The sequence below is a fragment of the Poecilia formosa genome, unplaced genomic scaffold (genome assembly GCF_000485575.1).
Source record: "Poecilia formosa unplaced genomic scaffold, Poecilia_formosa-5.1.2 Scaffold240, whole genome shotgun sequence".
Taxonomy (NCBI): domain Eukaryota; kingdom Metazoa; phylum Chordata; class Actinopteri; order Cyprinodontiformes; family Poeciliidae; genus Poecilia; species Poecilia formosa.
The window spans coordinates 1,006,987-1,033,262 of NW_006800179.1; the positions used below are offsets into that span (position 1 = coordinate 1,006,987).

The 26,276-nt window shown below is 37.6% G+C and overlaps 1 pseudogene; it reads left to right on the forward strand.

Annotated features, from left to right (window-relative positions):
- The window catches only part of LOC103150021 (polypyrimidine tract-binding protein 1-like), a 21,568-nt pseudogene extending 18,344 nt beyond the window's left edge, over positions 1-3,224 (forward strand).
- Positions 3,225-26,276: the final 23,052 nt, after the last annotated feature.

Below are 26,276 nucleotides of genomic sequence, written 5' to 3' on the forward strand. Positions count from 1 at the left end.
CACCCGTTACCTAGCAACCCCAGCAGAGTTCCACCCGTTACCTAGCAACCCCAGCAGAGTTCCACCCGTTACTCTGCTGCAACCAGACTCAAATGTCATTATCTAAGAATGATTTTGTGGAAAAAATGTAATGAATTTGTTTTTTAAGGACCATAGAGCAGTGATGTGTGGGCCAAAGTTTAAACTACTGGGGAAGCCATAAAATTTAATTCGATTGAAAATTACTTTTTTTTTTTTTTTTTTTTTTTTTTTTTTTTTTTTTTAATGAACTCTGCATATCGAAAACATAAAGATTCAAAACATAACAAAGATTTCAGACTTATAAAAAAAAAAAAAAAAAAAAGACACGTTACAATTTTTTGTGTCATCAGTTTTGTGTTTTGATGGTAAAAATTGACCACTCATGACTTGTGGCCAAGGGCCGAACAAAATCCCATCACGGACCACAAATGGTCCCCGGGCCACACTTTGGACACCCCTGCCATAGACCTGACCTATCCTATCCTATTCCAGGAACATAATGGGTCACTTTTAAAACAAACTTGCCAAACAAGATGGCCGCCATGTGCATCCTGATGGTTTCAGTAATAGTAGACTTATTGAAACCATTTTGTATGGATTTTCTGCATATGAAGGTCTTTAGCATCTAGATGTTGCTATTAGCTGTAAATGAAGCTAATAAGTCGGAGCAGAACGTGAACGTAGAGCTGTTGACCTTTAACCTGCTTTGCCTTGCAGCCATGAGCCACCTCAATGGCCAGCGGCTGCATGGGAAACCTCTCCGGATCACGCTGTCCAAACACACCAGCGTCCAGCTTCCTCGTGAAGGCCATGAGGACCAGGGCCTGACCAAAGACTACAGCAACTCCCCGCTGCACCGCTTCAAGAAGCCCGGCTCCAAAAACTATTCCAACATCTTTCCTCCCTCCGCCACCTTGCACCTCTCCAACATCCCGTAAGTCTCCAGAACTCAGCCAGGAAGGACGGTAAGAAAACAATGGCAGCGCTCTTATAAAACTGGTCTGCCTGTGTGTTTTAGCCCTTCTGTGGTTGAAGACGACCTGAAGATGCTGTTTTCCAGCTCTGGAGCCATCGTCAAGGCCTTCAAGTTCTTCCAGTAAGTCACTGATTCGCTCTTTCTAACCTTGAAACCTGTAAGATTACAACTTCTTGTTACTAAAACGTCAGCAGCTGTGTGTGGAGTTTAAATCCAAACCTTGATTACCACAGACTTGGCTCTGAAGAACAATATCCTGTTGTTAAACCGTTTCTACATTTATGAACTTTTAACAAGCCATATTGTTTGACTTTGGTTCTGTCTTTTCTTCAGTCTTTACAGTTTTATGTATAATCCTGATATGCTAGTAGAGCTGTTGTCAGTCTGTTGCTATGACAACTAGATTGTGTGTAGCGTAGCTGACGGAGTGAGAAAAAAAGTAGGTTGTGAGTGAGTTGCTAGGTAACCAAAGAGGGAGTGAGCTAGTTGATTCCACCAACCTAGCTTAACTAGCTATGAGAGGTTGAACAGGTAAAACCTTTCCTCTGCCTTCATTTCCCAGAATGCCATGCGGTTCTGAATCGGAGTTCAGTGAATATTATAAATCTTTAATATTCTATCAGATGTATTATCTATTTATATTCATATGTTATTGATTTATTATCCAGCCCTAACTTAGGATTTTGCGCGTTAACTTGAGAGCTAAAGCCAGTGGTCGTCACCGTTGGCGAACAGTTTTTTTTTCTCCATTCTGTAGGGAAATGGAGGGCGTGATTGGTTTTAGAGGCCTTTAACAGCATCTGATTCTGAATTTTTGTTTTTCTGAAGTGTACTGGGAGATGAAAAATCAGTTTTTTCTCATCCAGGAAGGACCATAAGATGGCTCTGATCCAGATGGGTTCGGTGGAGGAAGCCATCGACTGCCTCATCACGTTCCATAACCACGACCTGGGAGAGACGCACCACCTGCGCGTCTCCTTCTCCAAGTCGTCCATCTGAGCCGGACAGTTTTTATTTTTATACGGCGTCCACTACACTCCAATCATTCCGATGCAGAAACCACCACGAAGTCTGCTGTGATGTTAAATTATTGTTTGGTTTTTGTTTTGGACTCTTTACCTTCAGAGAAAGGTAGGATTATCCCATAAATACGACACTTCAGAGGTGGTTCTCTGAAGTCCTGTAATTATTCTCTAAAACCAGAGAAAAGTCAGTATTCTGAGTTTTAACTGTTTGATAAAAGGTCAGGTTGTCAGAATTTAATGTCCTCCTTGTTGGGAAGTTTTTAGCGTCTTCTGCCTTTCGACTTTTAATCACGGATTAAAGTCGGCCTTCACAAACCCTTCAGAACTGACTTTAACTCAGAACGATCACTTTAGTCTCTGATTCTCGCCTGGTTTAATAAAAAATTAAGGTTGTTAAATGATGAGCCCAGTTTGGGAAGTCGTAGCTTCTGGTGTCACGTTTCACCCGGGCGTTCTCTAGAGACGCCTCTTTGACCTTAAAATGACCCCTGTGCCTTATTCTGACTCAAACACAAAAACGAAGCCTCTGAATTGGCAAAAGCAGGTTTACAGTTGATAAAGGTTTACTGTTGAGATGTATTACAGATATATTCCTATTTTTGTGTATTTTATTGGTGTTGTCAGTGCTTTCTGTTAGTGTTTTGTAATGTTGGTTACTGTAGCATCAAACATGTGAACTGAGTGTTTTAGCAGCTTCGCTACGTCGTTTAGATTTAACTTTTCTTTCTCGTCACTTTCTGGCTCTTTTCTTTCCCAAATATGCAATCATTATGTAATCATATATTGTAGCAATATTTTAATCATTCCTGAGCTTTTGTTTTATTTTCCTCGCTGTCGGAGAGCTCGGCCGTTTCCGCTGCCTTCTTCGACCCGAAGATGAATGTTTTTTGTTTTGTTAGTTGCGTGTCTCTCAGAACGTTTTTAATTTATACGTTTGTGATCCACTACAGCTAAAACCAAAAACAGCCTTTTAGATGCAAACAATTCCACCTGCCTCAGGTTTCTGATTTTTAAGGACTAAAAAAACAAAATAATAGTGGTTCAGGCTTTTATTGGTGGTTTTTTTTTTTGTTTTGTTTTTTGTTTTTTCCTGTGAAAATATAAATGACTTCAACCGACTTGCTCATGTTTGGTTACGCGGCGTGCCTTCAACCCAGCGCTGAAGTCGCAGCATCACAAAGTGAAATCTTCTGACGGTTTAGTCAAAGTTTGCTGGTTTGGTTCATTTATGTCTTAATTTTACAAACTGTCGACATTCCAGGCACTTGGAAGTCCACTCCATTTTCAGCGTAGCGCAATATTTTGCTGTCTGAACGAAGTGTTTCGTAGAAATGAGCTGCTGAGGTTTACGGTGGCGATGCGTTCGGTGCACCTGGGAAAAGTTCGAGGAACTTCGATTAGAAAAGGAAAAAAGAGACAACGTACCAGTTCAGATGTTTAACGTGAAAATTTCACAATACAATGATTTTTACATCATGTTTAAACGTGAAAATGTCTCGTTTTGACGAGTTTTATCACGTTATAACGTAAAACTTTTTCGTTTTAACGTGTTTTACATACCGCTACAACGGGAAAGTTTCTCACTATAACTTGATATTAAACTTGTTTTGTTAAAACAAACTTTCTCATTATAGCAAGTTTTACATCATGTAACATAAAAGTTTTTTGTTTTTTATTGTTTTTGACCAGTTTTATCACGTTGTAATGTGAAACCTTTTCCCTATACTGAGTTTCACTTTGTTGTAATGCGAAAATTTAACATTTTGATGAGTTTTAAATTTCGTTATAACAAAATTTCTCGTTGGAGCGAGTTTTACATTATTATCCAAATGTTTCACGTTTTGACGAGTTTTATATCTCGTTATGTGAATTTGTCATTTCAATGAGTTTCATGGCGTCAGTGTGAAACTTTGGAACTGAAAGAAAAAGGTTTTGGATGATAAGGAGATGAAACTTTCACATAACAATGTAAAATGAGAGTTTTTCACGCAACACAATATGAAACGCGTTTAACAAGAAACTTGTTATACTAAGATGTAAAACTCCTTTTGACAAACTTTCACATTATAAGAATATGTAAAACTCGTTTCTCATTTTAAGGAGATTTAAAACTTGTTAAAATGAGAAACTTGTTGAGTTTTATGTCGTTATAACAAGAGTTTCTCACGTTATAAAGATATGAAACTTGTTCAAAAGAGGGACTTTCATGTTGGAGAGATAAAACTTGTTAAAATGAAACTTTTTATAAGATGCAAAACTCTTTATAACAAACTTTAATGTTATAACCAGATGTAAAACGTGTTATAACAAGTTTTTCTTTTAAATGGGATATAAAACCCGTTAAAACTTGAAACTTGCGTTATAACCAGATTTAAAAGTTGTTGCAATAAAATGTCTCATTTTGACAAGTTTTAAATCTCTAGCATTTGAGTTTCTTGTTTAATGAGTTTTATATCTCATTATAACAAAATAATGCTCCTGAATTTATTTCCCACTTTTGGCAGTTGAATTCTTCCATAGATGAGAAATATTGATTTCGCTGAACCTAAAGAAGTCTCCTCTGATTGGTCGGTTGCAGTGGTCTGATCCGACTCTGCCTACTAAATCTGAATTAATTTTATTGGCTAAAATATTTTCTGTAAAACTAAGACAACATTGTTTTTCACAGGTTTTTGTCGTTAAATGACATTTAACAGAAAATAGTTTGCTTATATATTTAATGTGTTTTTTGAGGGTTTCTGTTAGTGTCGAGAGTTACGAGGATTTCCCACCATGAAGTAAAGTGGACCAATGAAAACACTCCAAATGTTGGACATAAAGTCCTTTATTTACTGTGAAGAAGCTTTTAACTGCGAACATAACGATCCGGCTGCTTGTTCAGTTTCTCCCTGGGTGCACCTGAATGCATCGTGACCTTTCGTTGTCTGGTGGAGCAGGAGCCCGAACCAGGTCAAAGGTCACCTGACTGTACATACATGTTTTATACATGGCTATCTGAGAGGAGATTGTTGGTTTTGTATCCAATGAAACGTGTATATTTTGATTCGAGTGTGCAACAAGTTCTGAGCCTTACATTGTGTCACAAACAAAAAAAATAAATCAGTTTTTTTTTTAAAACATTTGGACTTTTGTCGTTTCTTATGTCTGTTTTTGTTGACAAAAGTATAAAAAAGGAGCATGTCCTCTTTTAATTTTTATGGTTTCTTTGTCCAAAAGTGGATTTTAAAATCAGGTAAATGTCATGAAGCTGTCACGATTTAACTGAAAACTATGGTGGCCCAGAGGTGCCAATTCATAGTTAACGCATGAATAACACAAAGTTGAAAATTTGCAACAAAAAAAGAAAAATTTGAAAAAAAACCAAAAAAATTTCCAAAAAAAAACCTAAAAAATTCCGAAGTTGAAAAAGTTTTGTCTTGCAAATGTTTTGAGTTTTGGAGCTCAGAAATTTTCTTAATTTTTCATAATTTGAGTTTTCTTGGTGGAAATTTACACCACATTTTCTTCTATTTACGCCTAATGGGATGGCCCCAATACATTCAGTCTGACTCAATACTCTGACTAGATATCACCTCAGTGGTTCTCAGGAAACATAATTCTTCAAGCCTTACGTTTCTGAGGACTTTGAGTCTGGATGAGTCTTTATCCCTCTGCTGGCTAAAGGCGCTGTATATTTTTAACCAGAATATATCCTTCAGTTTTCACATGTAACAAGTTTAATTCATGTTGACATAACACGTAACGTCTTAACACAAAGTGAGAACAAAAATATGAACTAAAAAAAGGTGATTTACCAGCAGAGGGCGCCAAACTCTAGAAACAACCATGAAGTTAATACAGAAACTGCAAGAAAAAAATTAAGATGGACGTAAAAGTTAGAAACTTTTAAAGCGTACTCATGAGTAAGCTTATTCTGTTTTGGAACATAAACTTGTTTTTGTGCCTTAAATGTTTTTGTTTTCCCATCAAACTGAAATATTTGAATAAAAATAAAATAAGTTTCTCATGTGATACGTGGTTAAAATAACAAAATAATTAGAAAAACGTGAAACTTTGCCAATTAAAACTGACTAAAGTCTTGTTTTATGGTGTTCATCATTGTTCTGGTTTCAACTAAAAAAGAAAAAAAAAACTTGGGAAAAAAGTTCAAAAGAATCCAGAAGTGACCAGATGATCTGCAGGAAACATAAAATGTTTACAGACATAAAGCTTCCCACTAACCACAGTCGATTCAAACCGGTTTAGTTTCATCAGCGGTTAGTCCTTTAGAAAAACAGATCGTACAGGAACACAGTTTGTTCAATCCAATATAGACAGATTAGTGATAGTTTCAAGTATGTGCAGACGATATTATTTAAAAAGTCCATCTACTTCATCTACTAAATTTTATATTTTTAAAATTTACATATATTTTTAAGTTTGAAAGCATTTATTTGTTATAATTTTCCTAATTACAGTTAAAACATTTAAAATGAGAATATAGCAGAATGATAAAAGAAACATTTTAATGCAGAAATGTGATCTGAATGAAAAGCTTAAAGGTTGTCCATTTTCACAAACTACTTTTATTCTGACAAATGATGTTTATTCCAATTGGACTTAGTTCACAAACAAAACAATTTAGTTCATTAATTAAATTAGTTTAAAAAGTTTCCAAAGATTGGATGGAGTTACTGACTTAAAGCATTCACTCCTCCAACTACTTCCTGTCTTCTTCTTTGTCATTTCCTACAGTAGTAACTTCCTGTTGCTGATCATGTGACTTGTGTGATGCACAAAGAGAATTTCTATCAGAGTTTTGCAAAATACGATATAAATAAAAACCCACCTCGTCCTACCACACAAACCTTTTATCAAAAAACATGAGTTTTTGAAATTGGAGCATTTCCATCATGTAAATTTATTTTCATAATTCCAAATTGTGAGATTTAAAGGTCAATGGAAATACAGTTTTCATTCCAAATGTGAAATACATGAATTTATACAGCCAGAAAACACACCTCATCCTGGCATAAAAACTTCGAAAAATTAGTTTTTTTCAAAATTGCTGTTTCCATTAAACAAACTTATTTTTGGAATTCCAATTTGTGCAATTTAAAGGTCAGTGGCAATGCACAGAGTAACTATGTTTCTATTACAAATGTGTGCAAAACTTTATCAATATTCCACTAATGTAATCTTGTTGTCTTCTTTGTGGTTTTCACCAGTAGAAACTTCCTGTTGTTGATCTTGTGACTTGAGTGATGTAAAAAAAGCTTTTCCATTGCAGTTTTGCGGAATATGTTAATTTTGATACAACTAAAAAAAACATCTTGTGTAAAAACTTAGCAAAAAACCTGTTTTTTCCTAAGTTGGTGTTTCCAGTAAGCAAATTTCTTATCATAATTATAATTTGCACTATTTTTAGGTAAATGGAAATGCAGTGACAGATTTTAACGTGTTCTAATTGTCGTCTGACCTGATTTTCTGTCTGTTTGGAAACCAAACCGGATTTTTTCTAAACGTTCTGTAATGTTCTTCATGCTAAAATTAAAAAACGGAAATTTGTCCGTTTGCAAGCAGTTTTCAGAGCAGCTATCTGCAGACGCTTTGTGAGCTGAAGATGAGATTTATCCAAGAGAACGATCAAAGCTTCTTTTCTTTTCTGAGAAAGAAGGAGTGAGCGGCAGAGATATTAAAACCAAAGAAGAAGAGAAGTGAAGCGTTCACTTTCACAGTCAGTCCTGTGGAAACAACCAGAGGAGATCTGAGGCTTTACAGACTGGAGGAAGTTCATATCCGTGTCTTCTTATTCTCACCAGCGACACGTCGGGCCGCTGACTCGCAGCCGAACAAAGAGCGGTTTGAGAGGAGGAGGAGGGAAACCAAATGCCGGCACGCCAGCTTGCTCTCACACGGCTGTCAAACAGGAATCCCTCCAGTCCGAGCTGAGTTAGCATAATCCCCCAAAACGCTCCTGGACCCGAGGAAGAGGAGGAGCCTGACGAAGGCTCTGCTGAGGTCAAACCGACTGGAAAATAAAACCTGCAGCTCCTGCTTACTGGTCTGACTGGGACCATCACAAACAGAAACCCATCGCAGGAAACAACATTCACACAAGAAATACTAAAACAAAGTTATACATGCTGACACGGCAAAAAATTTAATATTTGTAAAACTGATGTCAAAGTATAACTTCACAAAATACTCAACAGTCCTAATTCAATTTTTTATCTTTTCATGAAGGTGTTCTTTTGTAAAATTATTTTATTTTTCTAAAATTCCAACTTCATTCTCGTAATAATGGCTTTATTATAATAGCATTACGACAATTCTCATAATAACAGCATTACTCTGTTGTAATTTAAAAAATATATATTCTGATTTTACTCTTGTATTATTACAATTTTATTGTGGTGCGACATTCTTGTATTATTACAACTTTTTCTAGTAATTTGTGATTTTATTATTGTGTTAATTTATTCTTATTATTATGACTTTATTCTTGTATTATGACTTTTTCTAGAAATATTACAATTTTATTCTAGGAATAGTGTAACTTTATTCTCATACTATTACCATTTTAATCCAGCCATTTTCTTGTCCTTAGAGGGTTTGGGAGGCCTGCTGGTGCCTCCCCAGAGGCGGGGTCGCCCTGGACAGGTCGCCAGTCTGTCGCAGGGCAACACAATTTTACTGTGCAACTTTTTTCTCGCGTTATTGTGTCTTTTCTACTGATATTAGAACTTTATTCTAGAAATATTTTTGATTTGATTCTTGTATTACTACAATTTTATTGTCGTACAATCTTATTCTCATGTTATTATGGCCTTATTCTCATGTTATTACAACTTTTTCTAGTAATTTATGACTTTATATCATGAACATGAAAAGCTATGGAACTGTTAATCTTTCACTTATGAACCATTTTGAATTAAATGGCTGTTGGGAGTCATAGCTTCTGCTGCTGCTCATTTATGCCCTAAATTTGACAAACTTGTTTTTACAGGGTATCTCATGTCAAAACAAAGACAGAAAACGGCCATAAAAATCAGTTCTAGATTGTTTTCGAGAAAGAAAAAGTGTCTTTATCTGCAGTCTAATGAGGGACTTTGACATCTCTGTTGTGATGTTGCTGCTCTTCTCTCTGTGAGCCATTTACATTCCTCTCCTCCTCTGAAGTGAAATGATTTTTAGATATTTTTTCCCCTCCTTGTGGAGTTTTTCGGAGGCCAGCGGGGAACATATTGGCTGAGCCCACCAAGGTGTGCTAATGCCTGGTGGGCAAGTACTTTAAATGCTAATTCTCCCCGCCTATCCGTCCTGCACTCAGAAAAATAAAAAATAAAAAACACCCTCTGTCCCGCTAACTACCTCCGAGGCAATCTCTTCCTCCACATAACGTCCGGTCCGGCTGATTCCCGCCGAGTGACCGCAGCTAACCGGCTGTCAGGACGCCAATGCTAGCCTAGCTTCCCAGAAAGCGCTGTTTGTCTCATGATGAGCAGTCACGCGTGTTTTGACATGTTTGCGTAGAGGACAGAAGGAGAGGAAAACAGTATTTTGGCAAGAAAAAAAAGACTAGAGGCTCAGCGTGCAGCTAATGGCCGGCCGGCTGACAGGTCCATCACGGTTTTAGGCGGCTACTTTGCATCCGTCAAAAAAGAAGAGGAAAAAAATGTCCGATTATGCAAACGTCCGGTTCACTGGTCGCCATCACCAGCACCAGCGGCTCCATCAGGCGTCGCCATCCTGGTGTTTTGGTGATTGGAGCCCGTCTAGCAGGGGGCCGGCAGGTAATTCTGTCCAGGTCTGATGAGACGTAAATAATCGTCCATTTTCAGTCCACATCGTCCTCTGGGTTATAATTAACCCCTTAATTCTGCCGGGTTGCAGGAAACTCCTCCGCCATCATGACTGGAACACATTCTGTCTCTAAAACTTGATCAGAACCGCAAAAAACTCTTATTGTTTCTTTTTTTCTCTACCCAAGTCCTCATGATTCACATTCATGTCCCCACAACACCACAAGATGAGCTCCTTCACACACACACACACACACACACACACACACACACACACACACACACACACAGCCTGCAGGTCAATTAAAGGCTGATGGGCAAATCAGCAGACAGTCCATTAAGTCGTCTGTATGTGTGATTTGGAGGTCGGACCCCCACGGAGACGCCTCCGTCTCCTTCAGCAAGGACAAACCCTCAGCCGGGGTTCAGACACAGCGGGGTTCCGCTGGTTCTGTTTGGTACCGACACAAAGAGCCCGCAAGACAAAACTGACAAACTGACATGCACAGAGTCGGAAAGATTGACAAAATGACCAGAAGACTGGCAAAAAATTACTCAAAACCAACAGAAAATGGACCAAAATAGGTACCAAACAACCACTAAAAGAACAAACGGCTACAGACCAGACGGGATAAGCAGAACCAGACCCGAACCAGCACCAGAAACAAAAACAACATTCATACAAAAACCAAAATACAAACCGGATCAAGGTGTTGGTGCACACCTGTACAGCCTGGTGTGTGTGTGTGTGTGTGTGTGTGTGTGTGTTTGTGTGCATGTTCCCACTGTAAACTGTAATTAGCCCCATTAATTAGCCTCGTTATTGAAACCAGCTTTTAAAACTCCCTCAGTTTAATTATTTCCTCTAAAGTCAAATTACTTTTCTACCAGACACGCTTCGCCCACAGGGGGGCGCTGTCAGGCACCGCCTGCAGAGTGGATGTTCGATTCAAGTGAATAATTTGAGCACCTAAATGATTTGTGTTCATGTAGTTAATTTAAACATCCGGTAACAAAAACAAAAAAGAAACTGAGCTTCTTCTGACAAAGAGTCTGGAATGAACAGAACTTAAATATAAACAAGGAAGAACAAAACTTTAAATGTTGTTAGAAAAGAGCTTAAAGATGTTGATTTCATAATTCTTGAACTGAACACCAAATGATAAAATCAGGTTTATTTTTACAAACAGAGCCGGTTTGTTCATCTGAACAGTGGCAGCCCTAAACCCACTGTGTGTAAAACCCAAGGCATAGATAAATAAAATGTTATCACAACTATTCTCATATTATTTCAACATTTCTCTAGCAGTATCACATTTTATTTCTAGTAATATTACAACTTTATTCTAGCAATGTTACAACTTAATATGCAAGTAAAGTAAAATTACTTAGAATAAGATCTATTCTTGTTTTAAGATCTTATTCTTGTGTTATTACAACTTTATTCTCATGTTGATACGACTTTTTTAATATATTATGAATTTATGTTCATATTAAGTCTTTATTTTCATACTATTGCAACTTTTTTCTAGTAACATTATGACTTTCTTCTACAGTATTGACTTTATTTTTAAGTCTGAGTGTCTGACGCTGATGTTTGCTGTAGCTGGTGACCTGGATGGTCTCACCTGACCCAGACGCTTCCTCTCTGCTCAAACATACGCCGATGATGCGATGCTCTGTTTCTGTTTTGCGATTCTTCTTCCTCTGTCATTCTCTGCGTCTTGCTGTCCAACGTCTCTGCTTTTATTCACGGAAGCCTCTGAAAGTTTCATAGAGCAGCTCCCATTAATCCGTTGGTTCTATTTTAAAAGCAAGAATTAAAGATTCATCTGTATTCCTCTTTCTCCCTCTATCCTTTGCTTTTCCCTCCAAAGCTGACTCTCTGAAATATTTATGAGTGCTGAATCACTGGATGAGAGGAGGAAACTCCTCACTGCTTCAGAGGGCAAAGCAGCAGCTTCAGCTCCAGGCCGAGCAGCTGAGGGGCGAAGAGGAGGCAACAGGAATCAAGAAACTGAAGACTGACAAAATGTTGGTGTTTCCAATAAATAAGAAGTGAAATTAAAATTGCATGTGGATACCTTGATCAGTCATTAAAGTAAATCATTAAAAACCATGCAGCGCCGTTATCCTCCTACCACTTCCTGTTGTCTTCTTCGTCATTTCCAACAGCAGTAGCACATTGATCACATGACTGTGTGATGCAAAAAAAAAAAGTGTTTCCATTGGAGTTTTGCAAAATACACTACTTTCGAAACAGCCAGAAACTAACTCAAAAATTTTATGCAAAAATGTGTTTCTTCAAAATTGGGATGTTTCCATTAAGCAAATCTATTTTTGTCATTTCAATTTGCAATTTTAAGGTGAATGGAAATGCATCCTGTAGCTACGCTTCCATTACAAATGTGTGCAAAACTTTGTAACATTCCAAAAACACAATTTCGCAATAGCAGCGTCTCCACTGAATAAGAAACACCATTATTATCGTGCATGAATAAGCTTGCTCACTGGGTAATTTTGGACAATTAAAAAATAGGTTTTTTGTAAATATAAAAACATAATTATTTGGGGTCCCCGTCAAAAATAAAAATGATTCATGTCATTGCTTTGCTTGTTTTTGACAGTAAAAATTAAATGTTATCATTCACAGACCAAAAGGCAAAACGTCCATTTTTACCGAACCCCCCGCCCTACATACACACACACACACACAAACACACACACACACACACACACACACAAACACACACACACACACACACCTGCTTATAACGGTTTGTTTTTGCTTTAGCCGCACTTGACGGTAACGGTGTTTTGTAGCAGTTTGTAAAAGACATGAACGGCAGTCACAATGAGCAGAAAATAATAAAATTAATTTTTCAGAAAAGAAGAAAGACAAATTTACAACCTCGTTTTTCACCACAGGTGGGTGGACGGTGTTTATCAACCTGTTCGCTTAGCTAGCTTAACTACAAGCTAGCGTTAGCCTCCATTTCGGCGCATTTAACCAGTGAAAGGAAATGCTTAGCAAGATATTCATAATTTTAACTGGTCCCTGTTTCTTTTACCAGACTTAATAATAGATGAATCCGTGTCAGGAGCAGCCCATGGCCCCACATAGCATCGTAACTCCTCCTCCCTGTGGCAGTGAAAAAGGTGAGCAACATTGTGTTCAATGACATGCTAGTTAGCATCACTCCGGGGAGTGTCTGTTGATTTTCTTTTTCTTTTTTTTTACAATTACACAACATATCTGAAACATTTATTACTGACAGAAATGCCAACAATCATTACTAAACAAACAAAAATAAAAATAAAGGGACGGTTGGAAACAGAGAGTATCCTATCTTAGCTTGCAGGTAAATTATATATTCTGCCATTTTCCACCCTAATTTGTCCCCCTCTTGGTCTCCTAAATGCAATTAACACAATACAGCTACAAACATTTTTTGGGAGAAGTCTTGATTACTTTAAATAAGTGGTGGGACTTGATTACAATCTTGAATTGAGTTATTTGCAGGATCTGTAACAAATTAATTGCAATTACCTGAAATCGAAAACCATATATTGACAAGGAAGGAAGACAGTTGCAATAATTTATAGTTTCCAGATCAATCTCAGGACGGTGGGAGTTTCTATCGTGACGGAGAAAAATCCGAGGAACCCTAAAACTTTGCCTGAGTCACATGTTTCTAATGTTTGGAGAGCGCTGCACCTCTTCGGGGCCCACTTGGACCTACTTCAAACATGAAACCTGACCTGAACAAGTGTTTAAAGGTTTATTAGACACTAAAGGAAAACAGAGAAGCTCATAAAACCCCAAACTGTGGGAACTTGGACAAGGAGCAGCCAGAAATACTCTTTACTCTTACTTTTAAGAAAATTTTTAGTGTGGATCTAATACACCATCATAATGGCATAAATGTCTTAAAAACTCTTAAATGTGACTTTCTGAATGGTGCAGATATCCTGATAGGAATAAAATTATGAGAATAAAGTCATAATATCACGACTTTATTCTTATAACATTATGACTTTATTCTCGTGTCATTTAAACTTTATTCTCTCGATACTGTGACTTTATTCTCATAATATTACAACTTTATTCTCGTACGACTTTATTCTTGACCTTATTCTCATAATTTTATCTTTTACCATTTATTTTACATAGCCTGAATACACTGTTGTAATGGTATTAAAAGTATTAAATTTGACTTTCTGAATCTAGAAAGAACAAATAAATTTTTAGGTAAAAAATCTTGGAAATTTCTCAGTTTGAAAAGTTTAACATTTTCTAGAAAAAAAAGGAATTTTTTAGATTAACCTCAGAAATGTTCTAGGAAAAACATGAAAATTGTTTGAAAACAAGTTGAAAGTTTTTACCTTTTGAAACTAAGAAATTTCCATGTTTTTCTCAAATATTTTTAAGATTAATCTCAAAATCAGTTTTTTTGACAGATCTTAGCTCCTTTTATATTTTTTCAATCAATAGTTGCCCCACTACCTTTGTTGTAGGTTTTCACACTTTTTAATACTTTTTTTACACAAGGGGTTCCTCCGCTGGAGGTGGGCGGGGCTTCAGGCATGGCTGAATCGGAAGTCCCGCCCACTCGAAGCCCCGCCCACCGGGACGCACCGGGAGCTGCAGTTTGGAGCTGAGCCGGTAATCAAGCCAAACGCTCCTCCTGCAGCTGCGACTAAACTTTTCTCTTTGTTCCCGTGTGCACGGGTCCGACCCGACCCGGTCCGCTCGGCTCGGTCCGGTTCTGAAAGTTTGTGAGCAGAAGTTTGCGGAGCGGCGGAGCTCCGGGGATCCGCTCGGTTGGACCCGAAGGTTACATAAGAGCAGACATAAATCCTGAATGAGTTCCGTGTCCGGCGCCGCGCCGCTCCGCGCGTAAACGCGCCGCCGAGTTCAGATTGCAGCTGAAAAGCGAGTACGCACGGTTCTGACCCGGTTCTGACTGAGTGAAAATGAAAGTTTGGAGCAGGTTTTCCCCCGTGGATGCACGCTCGGAGTATTTTCCTGACTTTAGATTGTGGAGCGTGAAGCCGCGCGTCCTGACGCTGAATGGGATGGATGATCGTGTGAGCGGCGGAATGAAGCCAGCCTGCTGTAAATAAGACTCCCTGCTCCTCTCTCTGGATATAAAGTGACTGAAGAACGGTGATTTTTTTTGTCTTTCATGAGCTTCGGTTCTGGTTCGCGAACAGCTGAACCGAAGAGACGCGGATGCTCGCCGCGCCGCCGCTCATGGCGCGCTCCGGGCGGCCGCCGCTGCTGCCACCGCCGCCGCTGCTCGGGCTGTTGCTGCTGCTGCGACTCTGCTGCGCCGTTACCGACGACCGGCTCATCTCGGACCGGTACGCGGTCTACTGGAACAGCACCAACCCCAGGTAAGACCCAACAAAGACCCGGACTGGCCCGTTAATCCGAACTCTGCACTCCCTGGAGGAACGGATTCGGATCATGATCTGAGGTCAAATTTGATCAGAAAACAGTTTTGGGAATCAACTTTAAATTGGAAAAGTTTCCTTAAATCAACCCAAATATAAATCGTTAAGTTCTGGAGAAATGAAACTGTGTGCTGCAGGGTCTTTGCAGTGCAGATAAAAACTCAAAATGCCTCCCAGATGTTAGAAACTGCAGCTTCAGCTCCAATTTTAAAGCCTCTGGTTCTGTTTGGCACCAGAAACCTGAACGGTTCTGATCCAACAGGTGAAATTTGTCCGTTTTTTACCTTTCAGCTCCATCTTGGATAAAATGTTGATAATTGATGTTGATGCAACTTGGAGAAAAACTTTCTCCCAAACGTTATAAATTCCCACTGAACAATTTAAATGTATTGCATAGAAAATTAATGAAGCATTTCTTTCTTTAAAAAATATTTGAAAAATCCATTTATTTTCTCTTTCTCAATCTAGAAATTTAACCTTTGTTGCTGTTTTCAGTTCATAACTTGATACATTTTGGTTCTGATCTGTTGGTTCCATATTTTCTTACTACTCTGGTTATGTTTGACCAAAATTTGCAGGGAAATCTGTAATCATTTGATATTAACTGATGTTGCTTACATTTTAACAGTTAATGTTTTTTTAATCTGTAATAAGGGAAAAATGGCTTCTCGCCGCAATGACCGGCTCAAGGTGACATCTTGTTTGGTCCAAAGATCTAGAATATTTGATTTATGGGAAAATGTGACCCAAAATAATGAACAGGAATCAAAGAAATCAAACTTTTATGTATATTTGTAATTAATAATGGCTCTTTAAAGGAAACTGTAGCCAGAGATTTTTTGGGTCAGTTAATGAACATTTTTTATACCAAAATATCAAATGTTTCCCATTTTCAGTGAAGGTTAGCGGTTTTTGTTTGGTTCTGAGTTGCTGGTTCAGCAGTAAATCTGAGGACGTCTTCGTGGTTTGTGGGAAATCGCAGTTAATTTTTCGGCAAGTCGACGTTGATTCGCTCGCATGTTTTGGCTACGTTCGTCAGTTCAGACTCCAGCTGTTTCTAACTGCTTCAGCACAACAAAATAGTTTTCTTTGTTTGCCAAAAAACTCGTTAAATTGTCTGGAACACATCCGATTTTTGTGCGACCTCTGACCTTCACTTGTAAATTTACATTTCCTCTCTTTTTTTTGTGCGCCTAGCAGCAGAGTGTCGTCCGTTCTGATTGGCTCCTCAGCCTGCCAATAGGAGGCGGCGGTGTTTTGCGGATTACTGCAGGATTATAATGTGAAGGTGTTACTAAGGAAACATTTTTTGATTTGAGATTTTTTTTAGATTTTCAAAAAACTTTTTTGTCTTGTTTTGTGTTTTGTTTTTTTTCAAAATAAAAGCACGATAATGAGCCCAACAGAAAGCAGGAGAGTAAAGTTTTATCTGGAGAGTTTCTGCTGCAGGAAAAGCAGTTACAGGCCGTTCTCGTAAAGAGTTGTAGTGTGTGTTGGAGTGTGTGTGTGTTGGAGTGTGTGTGGTCCTCCAGATGTGAGGTTCTGGGTTTCCAGCTGCCTGATCGTTTGTGTCCCTGCTGCGTTCCTGTAATAACAAGCCAGAAAAAACGATTTTTCTCACTGGAGAATTAATATATTTGCGTCCAGGGAAGCATCGGTTAATTTATCGCTAATGGAAGTTCATGAAACACCCAGAAAGGATTCCTCCTTTCCGCCGCTAATCTGCAGCAGGAAATCCGTTTTCTATTAAACGCCACACGGAAAATTTCAGGAGGGGAACCTGCTGCTCGTCGCCCCGCCGTGACGGTTCTGTGGTTCAGCCCGATTAGGTCTCGATTAGAGGGTTTAAACTGCCGTTCTGTAACCGGTTCTGCTCAGGAGCGATTGAGAGATCCATTTAGGTTTGCAGGAACGTTGGTGTTGGCGGGTCGTTTGGGCCGAGCGAACAGAAACGGGTTGGGTGTCGTTTCTACACCTCAGACGTCCTTAAATATTCACTTTTTTTTGTTTTTACTTTTTTTCACACATAAAAATTGCTTAAACTCTAATTTAATGGAAAATAAAATAACATTAAAAAGAAAATTTGACAGATTAATTACTGAAATGTTTTACTTTTTTATCTAACAAAATTGTTAAACCGTCCTTCATATTTTTACAGTTTGCTTTTGGATAGTTTATTAGTGTTACTTTACAAATGAACGTATTTTCAGACATTTTATGTAAAACGTGTTATTTTTCAGCTTTCTAAATGACGAATATTATTTTAAATGAAGAATATTAATTTTGGCACTAGCGGCTTTCATTGGCAGGAAACGGGGAAGACGTGCAGCAAACGTCTCAACGTTGGGAATCGAACCCAAAACGGCCGTGACTGTGATCTGTACGGCTACACCACACCAACTTATTTCCATTAGTTTCTAAATATTTTCATTAGATCATTTGGTGTGTATCAAAAACTTAAACGTCAAAACTGACAAACTCTCCTCCAATAGTTTAAAAATATTCGGTTTGCACAGAAAATTGATTTTAACGTCGGTCAGCTGAACGATTCCAAGCAAAATTTTAAATTGTTTTAAGTTAAATTCACTGAAATATTAAATCCTGTCCATTTTGATCCTGATTTGTGTTTCTTTAATCCATTTTGTAATTTTAGGATAAAATCTCCCAGATTATAATGGATCATATTTTGAATGTTTTTGAAAAACCTATAATTTAAAAAAAAAAAAGATCTGAAATAACATGAGCAGAGAAAAACCAATCAACGAAATAATTTTATGAATTATAAAATGGTTGAAGGGCAAATTAATCCCGAAATAGGTTTGAATTTTGTCTCAATTAAATAAAACTCAATGTACCACGAATCCTACACATCCTGCTGAGCCACGTCTTTGTCTTCAACGGATTTCTGGATTTGAATGAAGGAGACCAACAGTCATGAAGTTAAAGAATAAAAATAAAATTTACTAATAAATTCAGGTGTTACAAATATAAACATGCAGAATCAGAAAATGGCAAAAATATAAAAATAATCGCCTTTACGTTAAGGGCAAAACTGTGAAGTTAGTGCCTTTTTAAGTTAAACTGGGTCAAAGGTCATTGTGCTTCACATGCAACAAAAAGACATTTTCTGACTCATACTTGACGTCAAACTTGGAAATTTGCTGTTTTAAGACATTTTTGGAAACTTGCGTATTTTTAATGAGTCCAGTTTGTGTTAGCAAGCACCTTTACGAAGGAAGCTCAACTGCAGGCTAAAAATTTGCCAATAAAAATCCAGGAATCAGGACGGGATCAGCTGGTAGAGCTTCGCTTTCTTGACTCAAACTGTCAAAATAAGGCGCATGGATAGATGCGTCTATCCATGCGCATAAGAAGAATGGATAGCGTGCATCTTCAGAAAAGTGTCTTCAACCGCTAACTTTGAACTTTGAACTAGTTTGCATAAATAAAATGGCTTTTTCTCTTACCAAAAATTGTAATTTTAAAATTAGCTTAAAAACTAATCAAAAATATTGATTTCTGCAGCTCTAATTACAACAATGGCTACAGAGGTTGCTTGTTTTATTAATGCATTCATCTGTGATTCTTATGAAAACGTGATTTATATGATAAATTTGATGTTTCTACTTAAACATACTTTGACTTTGTTGTCCACTCCACTTATGTTTTAATTCTTCTGATCCTTTCGTCTCATTGTGATTGGCTGATTTTATTTATTTATTTTTTTCCTGACCTCGAAGCTGCTCATAGTTCTTCTTCTTTCTTTTTTGCCGTTGCAGCAGTAATATTTTTGTATTGGCACATTTAGGTCTAAGTTGCCACTTTTCTCTCTTCATTCATAAAAAATCTGCTTCCATTCATAAAAACACAGACCTTATAACTTCTGCTCCAAACATTTTGGCTTGTAGCTGTGAAATATATCCAAAAACAACTCAAATTTCCCATAATTTTATCATAAAGTTGTTTTGGGAACGTCAAAAGGTGCATCTAAACGACATTGATCGTGTTTTAGCGGTCTGTAATGGCCGCTGCCTGGACTCGCTCTGTAATCTGATGCCTGTTCAGTTTGTGCTAATTGAATCTTTCTGACCTTGTTGTTGGTTTCATGTGAAGTGTAAATTTATTTATCTCGTTCTGAGCTGCCTCCTGACACTTTCAGATCTCGGCAGTCTGATTATATGAGGAATAATTAGAGGTTTATTAGGAAATAAAGACAGACGTCCGATAGTTTTAGCTGATGAGATCGAATGTAGAATGACTAAAAAATTGTAACGTACAAATGTTTCAAAAATTTGCATCCTTTTCTCCTTTTGTTCGTGTTTCACTAAACGTGCAAACCGTCCGCTTCACTTCTGATTTCTCTACTCAGCCATATGCCTCCATTTTTCCATCCTCGCAGGTTCGGTCTCTTGCCCCCTTTTTTCTTTTAGGGATTCGATGTTCATCCAGGCATCAAAATGGCCCCCAGCTCTTTGGCTGAAGGGCTTCACCACCACAACTCGCCCCAACAATAAAGAGGTGCACAGTATGGCTGTAAAATGGAGGGAAACAGTCAAAAACTGACAGAATCTGGTTTAAGCGTTTATGATGAAAGACAATAATATATTGATATACTTCAGAATATTGATCCAGAGTTATCACTATGAAGTTAGATAATGGCGTTCTTTCTCGTTTAAGCTGTTGGACATCCAGTTTCCTGTATTTTCACACTGCAGATAATCTACTTCAGCATCTTTCTCTGATTTTAACATGTAAAACTAAATGAAAACTTTTATTCATGATGCACCAAAACAGATTGGTCTCCTTTCCCGTCATCTCCAAGAGCTAATCACCAAATCAAAAACACAAAAAATTTGGATTTTCAGTTTACAATTTTGTATGAAAACCAGGAATTTCCAGTTACGAAACGTAAAGAAATTCTTAAATAAAGTGAACATAAAGCTGGGGTCCCCATGTTAGATTTGGGACAGCATAGAGATCCACTGATCCGATATTGATCGCGATATTGAAAAAAGATTCTAGATTGGGTATTGGTGACGATGTGCCCGATCCATAAGAGCCCGTCTAGTCAGTGATGTCTGCTTCGTTATTTATTTTATATTATATTTAGAGTTACTAATTGTACTTTTTAAACAATTTAAAATATTTGTTGCAGTTTATTTTTTACATGTTTGACCAAATTAGTCAAGCTATTGTTTTTATCTGTTTTAGTTTCTTGGTTATTTATTTTACTTTGGCTGTTGTTAAACCTGCCGCAATACGTAATTATTCAATTAATCCCACAATTAAATGAGTTTGATTAGAGATGAACAATATACAAACATCGGTATCGGCCGATATTAGTAATTTTTTAACATATCGGTATTGGCCCGTTTCTTTTCCCAAAGCTGTTGAAACGGTAGTGAAATATATATAATATTGGTAAATATCGGTTATCAACCATAACAGCAATATTAATAAAGGATATAGATATAACTTAATGTTTTTTTGTATGTCTGAGTGACTCTTTTTGAATACGTTACTCCAGTCTCTGCCCTCAAATACTGTCAGGATTACAGATCTAAAAAACTAGACGAATTATAATTTCTCCCTTTAAACGATGGACACATTTAATGGTGGATAAAACAAACGTATAGTAACTTATTTTCAGAGATTTGTTTTATGTTAATTGTATCCAAGAGGAAGCCTGAAAAGCAGAAACTTGCAGACAATTTGGTTGTATTTATTAATTTTTTTAACAGACCTACATTTCCATTTTGTTTTTTGGTTTGGGACGTTATTAGGAGACACACGATCTAAGAAAACCAGAAGTTGGGATAGTTCAACGATTGCTTGATTGGCGGACCGCCATTTGTGACCAATAAACACAAATGGGATTATTTTTTTCTACCGTATTTTGTTCAACAAGTTTGCATTTTGTGTTTTTCTTGTGTAATCTTGACAAAATGTTAAAACAGAAGCCATCAATTGTAGTCAGATTTTTAATGTTTTTCTGTTTCTGTTCACAAGAGACTGTCCAATGTTTTATACCCATTAAAATAACTGAGTCTGAACAGAGAAATTGCGAGGAAAATGTGATGATTGTTTTGCGTGGTTTTGAGTCAGAACCAGGCGAAGGAAGAAGCTGGGTTTAAAACTTTGTGTTATAAGCAAATATTTCTTGCAAAGCGTTTCTTGTATCCATTTAAATGTTTGAATCTGCTTCCAAATGTCGGGATCCAGCAAATGTTGGATTCCATGCTGTTCTCAGACACCCTTTCCTTTTTCAGTGACGTCTGTCAAAACAAAATCCTTCTTTTTTAAAACGTTAGAGACACAATAAGAAGTCTTTTCCCTCCCCGATTCCACTCGGCTCAGGTTTAACGCTGTTCTCTGCAGGAGGGCCGGCTGCTTTCCCATCTGATTTTTATTTAAATGTTCCTGTAAGTAGCTGAGTGTCTGTCTGTGGTTTGTGTTTACTGTGTTTTCTATTTTAATCCAGTCTGATCTCATTTATTCTGTCACTGAGTCATTTCACTAATGTCAACATCTTTCTGGGAACAGAAAGAAAGTCAGAAACGCATTAATTATAAAGAAATCAAAGTGGCACTTGATGAGTTTTAGTATCAAAAACTGTTTTCAGTCATAAAAATCCAGTGATTCAGAACCATATTGTCCACAAAAGGCCAGAAAATAATTAAACAGCATATATGGAAAGCTCTAGTAACAGATTTTCTCTGTTTAAAAGAATCTCTAAATAAAATAAATTATTTGCTTCAGATTACAAAAATCTAAAACGAGACAAAATTCCTAAAAATAAAAAAATTAAATATTTGACAATTTATTGTTAAAAAAAATCTGTCAAGCAATTTTTTAAAAATCAAAAATCTAACACCTAACGTGTTGTTAAAATATGTACAGAAATAGAAATGTGACGGATCTGATTGCCTTGTGTGAGAACTACTGTTTAGTCATACAATTAGCATTTTAAAACATCTGCATGAAATTTATTTTTCCACCAAACTTAAATAACAAACTTCCCCATATTGGCCGGTTTGGAGCAGTTAGTCACTGGACAGAATGAAGAGTTGTTAACCCTGTTGTCTCATAAATCAGGAATTTGGGAGGCTTTTGAGGAAAAACGCCAAATTCTCTTTTTTCAGCTTTGAATCTAGCCATATAAAGCTTAAATGTGTTTTTTTCCACAGTGGATGGTTGGAAATAAGCAGCCAGGGTTTTTGCAGCATATTGGTAAGGTCGTGTGATGGAGTGTGAGAGTTCCCTGAAGGCATGCATAGAGCTCCCCCAGCGAGGTTGTGGTGGTTTATTATTTCGGTGGCAGCGTTTCTGGGTCCTGGGCGAAGTGTAGCGTAGTGTGCTGACAGCTGTGGCAGCAGATCCATGATGTGGAGCCTGCATGCGTGGCTGGACCTTCAGGAAGCTGAGGCACAGATTCAGGGAATCCCATCAACGCAGCATTTAGCGGTGTGCCAAATAATCAATTTCCATAAAAATGGCGATTCGCGTTTACTGCGATATACAATAGATATAAAATGTCCCAAAATCAATTTTGAAAAAATAAAACAAATTTGTCGACTGCCGTCCTCCATTTCGTAAGTAAAACTTAGTTTTATCACAATACTATTTTGAGAACAATAAGTGACAATAATATTAACTATTTATTATTTCCTCTTTAAGTAATTGTACTGTTGCGACTGTGTGTCAGTAATTATTGTGCCACAAACACTGCTCTTAAAAAATATAAAAAAATATTCCCATTTCTAATACACTTCTTTAGGACACCAGTCATGTAAAGAAGTGTGAATCTGAATTTAATTATATCTTTGAATTTATCTTTATTTGTTGATTGTCTTTTTTGAACAAACAGTGGAGAAATTTGTAAAACTATCAATGCCAACAATACGGACAGTTGTGGGGTTTAAACAACAGTAATAAGCTTCACTATGTTCAAGGTCCTGTTCAGAACAACTACAGGACAATTCAAATAAACCACACCAGCTGTTATGCTAGCTACCACATTAACTACTGCACTAGCTACCATGCTAGCTACTATGCTAGCGCTACGCTAGCTACCAGGCTTCATAAAAATTGACATAAAAAAGAAACAAAAGGAAAATTGGGAATAAGGAACAAAGAGGGGAAAAAAATTGGAAAAAAGAGAAGAAAGAATGACAACGGAAGATATAAAAGTAAAAACAAACCATAAATATGACAAAGTTCAGTGGCATTAGCTCTCTATGCATCATATGTACCTATTTGACCTGTTTGTGACATCACTATGTCTCAGTGTGGCCTGTAGGTGTCGCCATTTCGGTGAAAAACCTTTCAGGCTAGATAATAAATCTAAAGGACGCATCGTAACACAAAAGACCTGATTCTTATTCTTAGTGATTCGTAACATTTCAATTAACTTCGTGATTATCTCCACCCTCCCAGAGCTAAGAGAGAGCTGCTACCTGTCGTGACCTCGATGGTTTTCCAGCTTAGCGTAAAACCATCTGTTTTTGTCCCGCCTCCAGTCGAAACATGTAATGAGGTTTCAAAGCATTTCCTTTAGTTATTAAACTCCAAGTCGTTAATGAATGTCACGCTAATCAAATCCTCATGTTTGAGAATCATCAGCGTTCGTATAAACTTTATCTTCCACTCCTACGAGTTGCTGCCTGTTGAAATCGTCGCTGTTAAAGTTAAAGAAGAAATTAAATGTTCAGATCAATCAGTGTTTCTCTCCTGCAGATGTTTTTCCTCAGACTGAAGATCTTTGTGTTGGCTTCCTCCACCAGACTGGCTGTTCAGTCTGAGGTTAAATGAAACATTTTTTGGTTATGGCTCGACTCTGTCTCACTAAATAGAATTATGAGGAAGTAAAACGGTCCTCTGTTACCACTGCGCCGCCTCCCTCAACCCAAAACCCCCAAAAATGTTAACTTCATTAAGGTTCCCTCAAAGCGGAGAGAGACCTCCAGAAAATGTCCTGAGGCCGCCGAAGGGATCCGGGCGAGAAGTTCCTGATGGATTCAATAAAACCAACGTGTGAGGCTGGAAAACACGAGTTCACGCTCAAACGAGTCACTGTTTCTGCACCGAAGGGACCGCAGAGTTTAACAACATACTGTAATAAAGGCAGTTTGATCTTCTTACATCTGAAATAAAATTGGAAAATGTATGCAGGAATTTAAGGTTAAACCTTGTAAGAATGCAAGAAAAATAACTCTTCATTACATTCAGACCTTAGCTGTTGTAGTGCATCGAAGGTCTTCGTCATCGTCTTCTCTCTGATTGGTCAGTTTGAATTTTCCCTCAACCAACCAGGTTAAAATGTAAAGGTGGGAGAGAAACTCTCATTTGGGAACTTAAAGGAATTGTATCGTGTAAAATCAACTTTTTTATAATGTTTTTCCCTCATCTAAAACAATCCTGGAGTGTTGCTTTGATTCTTTCCTACATGTTTCAGAAATCCTTTAATCTCCATGGCAACCATTCAGCTGTGCAAAACGCTTGGGTAGACCTAGCACCGCCTTCCAGACGCAGGCCCTCCCCCACTCAGCTCCTTCAGACTAGCCAGCAGCAATTAGCAAACACCTGGTGGAACTGCTGAGGTCATTATAGGAGCTGCTGCTCAGAGCAACGCTGGTAAAACGTTGTGAAAGGGTTAATAGAGAAGCCATGTTGTGACGACGTCCTGAAGGCAGAGCTTCAGAAAGAGCAGGAGGTTTTAAAGAGACAGAGACCCAATTACAAAGTCAGATTTCTTAAGTCATATTTGATACGTGTAGCATTTTCATAACAACTGAAGGTAACATAAGTGGCTATAAAATGGTTTTATGTGCCTGGAAAACATGATACTGCCTCTTTAAGAGTCATACAGTGCGTGTAGTATTCATACCTGAGGAACTGTTTAATCTACAGGTGAGAATTAGCATCACTGAAACCCAATGTTTATCATTTTGATATGAACTCACAGTTATGCATTTGCACAAAAATATGCAGGGATCCGTTGATTTTGTGTGAATTTCTGTGATCGCAGAATTGTGAATAACTGGAGGGACTGATTGATGTGATTTGGCATCTGGAGACTAGAGGGCCACTTGGAAAGCTACGGCGGGCCGCATTTGGCCCATGGGCCACGAGTTTGACACATGTGGTTCCGATGATTGTTGATGCGAGGATTCAGGTGTTTTGTTGCAGGTCTCTCTGGTTTAGGCATATCTGTGTATTAGAATGGCGTAGTTAAAGACCAGACCCAAGGCTGAATCTGGAATCAGTGATAAATGATGCTCAGTTATCTTTTTTATTCAATCTGGCTGAGTTTGAGTTGTTTGATAAAGAAGATATGGACAAAAACTCGAGTCTCCAGATGTTCAAATTTAGTTGAGACGAAATCCCGAAGGAGGAAAAACAAAACGTTGTCAAACGTGAAGCGAATAATCCATCGTTCTCCTTACACTCCACAGCGAAGCTCAATTTATGTCCCCAAATCCCAGTGAAATACAACACAGATGGTCTGAAATGTGGAAAAATAAAAAGGTTGAGCACTTTCACTGAGAGACTGTTTCATTTAATCATTTTTAATTTATGAAATACATTAATTTCAGAGAATAAAAAAGATTTAATTTGAGTTTAAAATCAGTAATAATGTATGAATAAGGATCTAAACCAGGGGTAGTCCAAAGTGCGGCCCGGGGCCATTTGTGGCCCTCAACTCCAGTTTAAGAAAGATATGTTAGGGTTACTAAACTTTTATTTTTATGTCAGCAGAAAATTATTAGACATAATTTTCTTGCAATAGACAAAGTATTTGTTTTTACAGCCAAACTTTAATAATAAGTAAAACGACGTTTATCCAGAGATTTTTACTCAAAAGACGACTTTGCTGCATCAAAATCAGCTTTTCCATAATTTATTAAACTCAGCTAAATATAGCGATCGTTTTGAAAGAAATTCTGTTATTGTAACTGAATAAATTCTTTGTTTTTATACAGAAAATGTGCAAAATCTTTTAAAAATATT